At 37.8% G+C, this 10,779-nt stretch overlaps 1 non-coding gene across 1 annotated transcript; it reads right to left on the bottom strand.

The window, feature by feature from the left end:
- Positions 1–10,464: 10,464 nt before the first annotated feature.
- Positions 10,465–10,571, bottom strand: LOC149120001 (U6 spliceosomal RNA). Its single transcript, XR_016227537.1, has one exon. It is a non-coding gene; the product is annotated as a U6 spliceosomal RNA (small nuclear RNA).
- Between the last annotated feature and the right edge of the window lie 208 nt (positions 10,572–10,779).

A 10,779-nucleotide genomic window follows, 5' to 3' on the forward strand; every position in this document is an offset into this window, starting at 1 on the left:
TAACTTTTTCTTAGTAATAACAATAGTTTTTCACAACTGCATGTCCTTATTCTGTTGATATTATATCTTTAACTAGCACATATATGCAATATCTTAATCTAAGCCAACCCAGAGCCATGAAACTGGATTGCTTCGCTAGCATTTTGATTGTCAAGTCAGCAACTAAGAATCCTGTAGGTTTCCTGGAAACTGCCATTTGCAGAGCTTCATGGAGATGTTAGTCTGCTGTGTTCATTCACTATATTCAGGTAACTCTGGATGTTTATGGAACTGTAAGTTTGCCTTTGATTTTAAAGCTTCGATAGTATAACTCTAGACATTTTAATTTATTCTTTATATGTTGTAAAATCTGGCATGGTTTTGTTTTGTTTAAGTTTCTGAGATATTTTTGTATTTTCCAATATTAATGTAACTACTAACAAAGTTCCCTATATCTGCTTTTAATACCACCATTGTTCCTTTCAAAAAGCACTTCTTGGTTCTCACAGTATTCATAGTGTTTCCCATTCCATAACATGCGCATCCCTTTTTATTATTGTTTTGTTTTTTAGTCTACTCCTGTAACCTGTGTGTATCACTAACATCTTAGTAAAACAGTAGTGATATTGTGAATCTGTGGCAGTCTTGGTTTCCATTTTCATTGTGATGTCATCAGCCCACTCAAATTTTTGTAAATTTCTGTTTGTCTAAGGTAACTTTTGCCTTCTTTGATTTTTATGACTCCAAAGTTATCAATGAAAATTTCCAGTACTATTCTTCACACTTTATCATAAAACTATTCCAGTAGATATATTGCTGCTTTTTATACATCATTGTTTTTTATAGTTTTACATTCACTTCAATTTAGTTGCAATTAATGTTTTCACCAAATACCATCATATCTACATTTTAATATAATTTATAGAATATAAATTAGCCTTGATTTTAGAAATTTTATCAATCGAGGGAAAAATTACTCCCCTATTCTAGCTGCTGACAATTTTCATATATTTTTTCATTTACTTCAAGATCAGTGGTGTGTTACATTTTTTCAAGTCTTTTTTTCTGTTGATCTATTGGATTTATTTACTGATCTATTAAATTGACCAAATTATGTTTCTCTTTTGGTCTGTTGATGTAATTGATGGATCAAATTAAAACTTTTTATTTTTTCACATCTTGAATATCTGCAATACAGATGTATATGAAATATCACAATTTTCATTCATTTTGGATTCAATTAAGAATATTATGTTAAGTATATCTGCCTGTATGCTCAAAGGAGATATTGGTCTGTAATTTCTTTTGCTGTATTCTTGCTGAGTTGTTTCATGGTACTGGAAGGCTAGCCTCAGACCATGTATTCTGACAATTTTCTGGAAAAATATTAAAAAGTTGGTACAAATTTCCCTATTTTATAGAATTTTCCTACAAATCAATCAGGAGCCAGGATTTTTCTACTTTGAAGGATTATGAAATGTTGATGTACTGTTTCAGTGAGGTGTCTCATACAAACTAATCCCAAGACTAATATTTAAAAAATCAATGACATTTTCTTTGGCTCTTAGAAAAATCCACCAAAGATTTAATGCAATTCCAAATAATAAAAGAAGTGGTATTTTGGCTGCAATACTCATTATTACTTTAGAATTCCTATTACATGTTTCTTTTATAAAATTGTAGGCATTGTGATACAGTATTTGGGACTCAGGCATCTGTTATAGGAGTGCCAGTCTGAGTACTGGCTGATCCACTTATGATACAGCCCTCTGCTAATGTACCTGGAAAGCAGTGGATTTTGGAACACTTTAGAATCCCCAAGTGACTCTGAGATCCAGGTTTCCAAAACCTTGCAGCCAATACTCATGGCTGGTTATACTGAAGCATGTCCAGCAAGTAGACAAACTTCTTTTATTTGTTCAAATTAAAAAACAGACCAACCACTTTATAGTAAAAGAAACTGCATAATAAATCTAACTTTCTTTTGTTGCTTATATCTCAAAAAATTTTCTTTTTTTTCAACAAATGAACTACTTTACAGTAAAACAAATTTCATAATAAGAAACCTACTTTTGCTGCTTATATCACAAAAAATAATTTTAATTCTTTTTTTCATAAAAAGAGACTGAAGCAAGCATTTTCTTATTTCAGTCACTCAAAATATTAAGCCACTTTTTTTCAAATCTATTACTAATAAAGAATGCTTTGAAATGAAGGAAAACATTATTTTCCAGGACCTGAATTTTTTACTTATTGTGATACAATTTCTCATTGTTTTATTTCTCAAATTTAAAAACAAAGAGAAACTGGGAAAAGATCCAAGATGATGGCACAAATGAGTGTGCTGTGAGGTCTGTTTCCAGCTATGTCACTATGGAACAATGTGATATACGTACTACCTGGGTTGCAATGTTACACACACACTGCTCCCTGACTGATGTAAGTGGCTTATAAACAGATGGTTAGAGAGGACACTGTGTTTCTGTTTCCCAAACTGTACTAGGCCAGATTATGGCAGACAGCAGAGAATGAAGGCCTGGACACCAGGTTCTCAATTCCTCATGAATCTTAACTGAGCCTTTTAGAAACAGTAATGAAGATGTTTAGGACCTAGGAGGCGGGGTAAAATATATATGTATTGCTGGTGCCTTATGTTTGTGGTTGGTGTTTGTGTTTAAAATAATTATGATCTTGCATTCAATAATTTCTAACTTTGAGAGTGGCTGGGCCCCAATGGGTCTGAACTATTAGTGAGCTGGAAAGTGAGTTGTGGGCTTGAAGGGTTAGTGCCCACTTGGAAGGGGATGGAGAGGGGAGATGGGTAGGCAGGTGGATCAGAAGCAAACTGATTTCACAGGGACTTTGTTGGCTAACCTGACCCACTTCACAGGTGAGGAAATTTAGGCTCATTATGTTGTTGGTTTGTCCAACTGAACCTCTGGACTCCCTGGCTCTCCCTGATCTCCATACTCATGGGAACCTGGGCACCAGGCAGATGGCCAAGAATTCCTGACTGTGGACCCTGTGAGTAAGGACACTGGGGACCATTTTAATACTGTGCAACACTAGCCAGTTAAGAATTACAATGGACACTTTGCCTCACTTTGAGATCTATCTTGTTGAGGAAGACTCTCCTGTCCAGTTTGCTCCTGTACTTGCCCAGCCCTACAACTTCTTTCACCATTCTTATCCTCCTCTGAACACCCCAGAGCCAGAAGTCACTGGGGTGGTATAGCTGATTGGGTGCACACACACATTCCCTGTGAATTCTAGGCCCTGCCCCAGGAAGGCAGAGCAAGTGAGGCTGCCCATGCTAGCTGTACCCCTACACTGAACACCTGGGCAGGGGTGTGGGTTTTTCTCAATATCCAAGGAGCTCTCTCTGATATCTGGAGGAATGGGGGCACCACTAGACTGACACTCACTGGTTGGGGGGTGACTGCACATTTGCCATTGATGTTCAAAAGTTTTAGTGACTTTCCCTTACTCTTGTAGAGAATATCCAAGACATAACACAGCCCAGAAAGCCTCCACATCTTGGTCACCCTGGCCTGCCACTAGCTCTTTTGCAGAGGCCTCACATACTGCAGCTAACCCTGCCTGGCTGACATGCAAACCCCAGGCCACTGCAGCATGATATTTTTAAAGTTGTATTTATTTGTAGATTTTATGTATTATCTCACTATATTCTATCATATGTACTGAAAATTACACCTTATAGTTCTTTTTTGATGTTTGAATTCCCTAGGAATTCCAGTAGGAATGTTTGAATTCCCTAGGAATTCCAGTAGGAAGCTGAAAAGAAATAGGGGCTGGCCCTGTGGCATAGCAGGTAGAGCTACTACCTGCAGTGCTGGCAACCCATATGGACACTGGTTCAAGTCTTGGCTGCTCCACTTCTGACCCAACTCTCTGCTATGGAAATCCGTACAAGATAGCCCAACTCCTTGGGTCCCTACATGCATGTGGGAGATTCAGAAGAAGCTCCTGGTTCCTGGCTTTGGTTCAGTGCTGTTCTGGCCACTGTGACCATCTGGGGAGTGAATCAGTGGATGCAAGACCTCTATCTTTCTGCCTCTGACTCTCTGTAACTCTACCTTTCATTTTTTTATTTTTTTGACAGGCAGAGTGGACAGTGAGAGAGACAGAGAGAAAGGTCTTCCTTTGCCATTGGTTCACCCTCCAATGGCTGCTGCAGCTGGCACACTGCAGCTGCAGCACTGCGCTGATCGGAAGGCAGGAGCCAGGTGCTTCTCCTGGTCTCCTATGGGGTACAGGGCCCAAGGACTTGGGCCATCCTCCACTGCACTTCTGGGCCACAGCAGAGAGCTGGCCTGGAAGAGGAGTGACCAGGACAGATGCAGAGGAAGCATTTGATAAAATACAACACCCTTTCATGATGAAAACTCTAAGAAAATTGGGTATAGAAGGAATATTCCTCAGTAAAATTAAGGCAATTTATCTAAAACCAATGGCCAGCATCGTATTGAATGCGGAAAAGTCAGAAGCATTTCCACTGAGATCTGGTACTAGAAAGGGATGCCCACTCTCACCATTGCTATTCAATATAGTTCTGGAAGTTGTAGCCAGAGCTATCAGGGAAGCAAAAAAAATTAAAGGAATACAAATTGGAAGGAAGAAGTCAAACTACCCCTCTCTGCAGAAGATATGATTCTTTTTAGGGGATCCACAGAATTCCACAAAGAGACTATTGGAACTCATAGAATATTTTGGCAAAGTAGCAGGATATAAAATCAATGCATAAAAATCTATAGCTTTTTTATACACAGACAATGCCATGGCTGAGAAAGAACTCCTAAGTTCAAGCCCATTCACAGTAGTGACAAAAATAATCAAATACCTTGGAATACTTAACCAAGGATGTCCAAGGTTTCTACAATGAAAATTACAAAATCTTAAATAAAGAAGTAGAAGAGGATACCAAAAAATGGAAAAATCTTCTATGCTTATGGATTGGAAGAATCAATATCATCAAAATGTCCATTCTCCCAAAAAATTTATAGATTCAATGAGATATCAATTAAAATACCAAAGACATTCTACTAAGATATGGAAAAAATGATGCTGAAATTCATATGGAGGCACAAGAGAATTTGAATACTAAAGCAATCTTGTACAATGAAAAGAAAGCTGGAGGCAACACAATACAATATTTCAAGACATATTACAGGGCAGTTATGAACAAAACAGCATGGTGCTGGTACAGAAACAGATGGATAGACCAATGGAACAGAATAGAAACACCAGAAATCAATCCATACATCCATAGCCAACTTATATTTGATCAAAGATCTTGAACCAATTCCTGGAGCAAGGACAGTCTATTCAACAAATGGTGTTGGTAAAACTGGATTACCACATGCAGAAGCATTAAGCAAGACCTCTACCGTATACCTCACACAAAAATCCCCTCAACATGGATTAAAGATCTAAATCTATGATCCAACACCATCAAATTATTAGAGAACATTGGAGAAACCGTGCAAGATATAGGCACAAGCAAAGACTCCTTGGAAAAGACCCCAGAGACACAGGCAGTCAAAGCTAAAATTAACAATTAGGATCACATCAAATTGAGATTTTTCTGTACTGCAAAAGAAACAGGAAAGTGAAGAGGCAACCAACAGAATGGGAAAATATTTGCAAATTATGCAATTGATAAAGTATTAATAACCAGAATCTACAAAGAGATCAAGAAAATTCCCAACAGAACAAACAACCCATTTAAGAGATGGGCCAAGGACCTAAATAGACATTTTTCAAAAGAAGAAATCCAAACAGCCAACAGACACATGAAAAAATGGTCAGGATCACTAGCCATCAGGAAAATGCAAATCAAAATCACAATGAGGTTTCATCTCATCCCAGTCAGACTGGCTTACACACAGAAATCAACTAACAACAGATGCTGGCGAGGATGTGGGGAAAAAGGCTCACTAATCCACTGTTGGTGAGAATGAAAACTGGTAAAGCCACTATGGATGACAGTTTGGAGATTCCTCAGAAACCTGCATATAACCCTACCATTCAACCCAGCCATTCCACTCCTTGGAATTTACCCAAAGGAAATTAAATAGGCAAATAAAAAGCTGTCTGCACATTAATGTTTATTGCAGCTCAATTCACAATAGCTAAGGCTTGGAATCAATCTAAATGCCAATTAACAGAAGACTGGAAAAAGAAATTATGGGACATGTACTCTATAGAATACTATACAGCAGTAAAAAATGAAATCCATTTTTTGCAACAAAATGGAGGATTCTGGAAAACATCATGCTGAGTGAAATAAGCCCATCCCAAAGGCACAAATATCATATGTTCTCCCTGATTTGTGACAACTAACTGAGCACATAAAAGGAAACCTTTTGAAGTGAAATGTTCACTATGAGACGCAATGACTTGATCAACTCTTGTACTGACTGTCGAGGAACAACTTACTATTTTATTCCTTTAAATAATTTTTTGTTCTACTTAATACCATTGGTTGAACTCTAATTAACACACAATTATTCTTAGGTGTTTAGAATTAACTGAAAGGAAGTCATCCTTTTTAATATAAGAGTGGGAATAAGAGAGGGAGGAAATATACAGTTCAGCACATGCTCACCCAGACTTACCCCTAATGGTAGATTTAGAAACGTGCCTGGGGATTCCAATTCAATCCCATCAAGGTGGCATGTACCAATGCCATCTCACTAGTCAAAGTTATCAGTTTCGTTTCATAATTGATCATAATGATAGTATTAAGAGTCAAAGGGGTCACATAAACAAGACTAGTGTCAGCTATTAATACCTGATAGAATTAAAAAGGAGAGAGCGATCCAACATGGGAAGCAGGATACACAGCAGACTCATAGAATGGCAGATGTCCTAAACAGCACTCTGGCCTTAGAATCAGCCCTTAAGGCATTTTGATCTGGCTAAAAAGCTCATGAGAGTATTTCAGGCACAGAAAGCCAAGACACTGTGCCCCCCCAAAAAATGATCTAAAATAAGAACTTTGTGAGTGAGATCCCAGAGGAAAGAATGGGCCATCAAAGAAGGAGGTACCTTTCTCTGAAGGGAGGAGAGAACTTCCACTTTGACTATGGCCTTGCCTAAATAACATTGCAGTTTGTAAACTCAAGAGGCTTCCATAGCCTTGGCAGCTCATGACAAGAGCCTAGGATGATTACTGACACCATAAATAAGAGTGTCAATTGTTAAATCAACAACAGGAGTCACTGTGCACCTACTCCCCATGTAGACTCTCTCTTCTTAATGTGTTGTACTATGCAAATTCATGGTAAAACTACTACTCAAACAGTACTCTATACTTTGGTGTCTGTGTGGGTGCAGTCTGTTGAATCTTTACTTAGTATATACTAAGTTGATCTTCTGTATATAAAGATAATTGAAAATTAATCTTGATAAAAAATGGGATGGGAGAGGGAGTGGGATATGGGGTAGTTACAGATGGGAGGGAGGTAATGGGGAGAAATGCCGCTATAATCCTAAGTTGTACTTTGGAAATTTATATTTATTAAATAATAGTTATAATTAATAAATAAATACTGAGTTTTATTAAGTTCTTTTTAACACATAAATTATGTGGGTTTTTTTGTCCTTTTCACTTAATTGTTTGGGAAACTTAACTTGGTTTTTAAAAATTATTTATCTTGCTTGTAATTAATCTATTGCATTTTCATATGTGATCAATTTAAGAATAATAATGCTTTGTGGGGCACCTGCAGTACTAGCATCCCATATGGATAGTCTCAATGTGCCCTTGTGCATATAAGTTATGCAATCTTCTGATGCTTTTTTATCACCTAGTATTCAAAGCGATTCTTAACTTACTTTTTCTAAGCTTGTACATTATTACTAAAAAGAATTAAACCATCACACCTGCAGTTGTTAAATTGTGTACATTTTTGTTTTTAAAGATTTATTTATCTGAAAGGCAGAGTTAAGAGATGGAGAGAGAGAGAGAGAGAGAGAGAGAGAGAGAGAGAAAGAGAGAAAGAGAGAAAGAGAGAAAGAATATTTTCCATCCCCTGGTTTACTCCCCATAATGGCCTGAGACTGGCCAATCTGATACCAGAATCCAACAACTTCTTTTGGGTCTCCCATGTGAATGCAGGTGTCCAAGTATTTGGACCAGCTTCCACTGCTTTCCCCAGTGAATTAGCAGAGAGCTGTATCAAAAGTGGAGCAGTTGGGATTCAAACTAGTATACCTATAGGATGTTGGTACCACAGGTTGCAGATTTATCATCATGCCACATTGCCGACCCAAAATTTGGAATATTGAAATCAGAAATTTAATTGAGTGGACATTAAAGGTTTTGATCAGTCCAGGGCTGGCGCCGTGGTGCAGTAGGTTAATCTTCCGCCTGTGGTGTGGCATCCCATATAGGTGCTGGTTCTAGTCCCGACAGCCCCACTTCCAGTCCAACTCTCTGCAACAGCCTGGAGAAACAGTAGAAGATGGCCCAAGTCCTTGGTCCCCTGCACCCACATGGGAAACCAGGCAGAAGTGCCTGGCTCCTGGCTTCTGATATGCACAGCTCTGGCCATTGCAGCCATTTGTGGAGTGAACCAATGGAAGGGAGACCTTTCTCTCTGTCTCTCCCTCCCACTGTCTGTAACTCTAATTCTCAAATAAAATCAACAAAATCTTTTTAAAAAGATTTTTATCATCCATTCTCTCATAGATATCTGGCACTGTTTACACATAAACCCAGAGTTCCCAACTTTACTATTTGGATTGCTGTCTATGCTGAGATGCATCCATTGACAGATGTTTCCTCCTTGTGAAATTTGATTGTACTTAAAAATAAAGCAAAAGAAATACCAGTGCTGCAGGCGCACACCGGGTTCTAGTCCCGGTTGGGGCGCCGGATTCAGTCCCGGTTGCCCCTCTTCCAGGCCAGCTCTCTGCTGTGGCCCAGGAGTGCAGTGGAGGATGGCCTAAGTGCTTGGGCCCTGCACCCCATGGGAGACCAGGATAAGTACCTGGCTACTGCCATCGGATCAGCGTGGTGCGCTGGCCGCAGTGCACCAGCCATGGTGGCCATTGGAGGGTGAACCAACGGAAAAAGGAAGACCTTTCTCTCTGTCTCTCTCACTGTCCACTCTGCCTGTCAAAAAGAAAAAAGAAAAAGAAAAAGAAAAACCAGCATTGTGCACAGATATGAAATTTATTGTAAAATAAACAATATATAAACCTCCACCAAACAAAAAGACTCAAATATACTTAACAGTACTGCTAATGTCAATGATGTTAATATTTTAGTTGCATGCTCTATTCTAAGTAAGTTCTTTCATACTCTGACCCAAGCACATGGATCCTCATAAGCACTCTCATATACACTTAGAATCTGGAATCCTATGTAGAAAAGTACTATTCTAACCCAAACCTCATTTAACAACATAAGACGGGAATCTACAAGATATACACTGGTTTGTCATAGTTAAGTGGGAAAAAAGACATGTCAAAGCACTCCAAATGAGAAAAACTCATTCATTTGGATTTCAGATAATAAACTTTCCAGATGTTTTCATGGATAATCCACACACACAATTATCTTTAGTTTTTATACATTTTATTTTTTAAATGAGGGCAAATGGTGTCATTAAGCTTTTTAAATGACATTACAAAGTCTATTAACCAACCCTGTATGGAAGTATTACATACACATTCATTTCTGAAAGGTGGGCAAATGAAATTATTTAAGTAGCAAATAGTTTGAATCATGATTTCTAATACTCATTAAAAAACACTTTAGAAGAAATGTTTGCTTGTATTTTATTTTTTTAGTCAAATAAGATAAAACTGAAAAGCAGAAGAGTACTCTGAACTTCTCACATTGTTCTAAACTCTCCATTCTGGGTCTAAAACAAAATTACATCAAAATTTATTGTCAAAATCCATAAATCAGGATATAAATCAGTGATGCACAAGAATTTCATTAGATATATTAATAATTTTTAAAAAGGAAATAAAATATGGGGTGAGGCAACAGGCAGTATGCTTAAAGTAGTTTTAGATTAGTCCTGTATGTGATTCGCATTCAAAAATAGGCATACATGAGGACAAAGCTCTAAAAAAACATTAAATTGAAAATGAATCTTAGTGGAGAATGGGACTGGGAATGGAAAAGTGCAGAGGAGGAGGGTTGGGAGTGTGGGTGGGAGGGCAGGTATGGTGGGAAGAATCACTATATTCCTAAAGTGGTATTTACAAAATGCATGAAACTCGTATTCCTTGAATAAAAGATTTCTTTGGGAAAACCAAGACCTAAAATCTACAATGGTTTTTTTTTTTTTTTATTGCAGTCACTTCATTTATTTTTTTTTTCTTCTTTATTTTTTTATTTTTATTTTTTATCTTTTATTTAATGAATATAAATTTCCAAAGTACGACTCATGGGTTACAACGGCTTCCCCCCCCATACCGTCCCTCCCACCCACAACCCTCCCCAAAAATATGGAACGCTTCACGAATTTGCGTGTCATCCTTGCGCAGGGGCCATGCTAATCTTCTCTGTATCGTTCCAATTTTAGTATATGTGCTGCCGAAGCGAGCACTACAATGGTTTTTTATATGTAATTGTCTATGCTTTGTATCTTATTTTAAGAGAAAGCATTTTATGCAGATTCATTCATTATATTACATGTGTGATGCTGCATTAATTTATTGCTTAGGGTTCTCACCACATTCAGAATTTTCAGATCTCCTTTGAGTAGTTGTTATTGCCTTTTCATCCATGTTAGTTGGACACATCACTACAAGTTC

The sequence above is a fragment of the Oryctolagus cuniculus genome, chromosome 21 (assembly GCF_051225735.1).
Source record: "Oryctolagus cuniculus isolate XC-2025 breed Fujian yellow rabbit chromosome 21, ASM5122573v1, whole genome shotgun sequence".
Lineage (NCBI taxonomy): Eukaryota > Metazoa > Chordata > Mammalia > Lagomorpha > Leporidae > Oryctolagus > Oryctolagus cuniculus.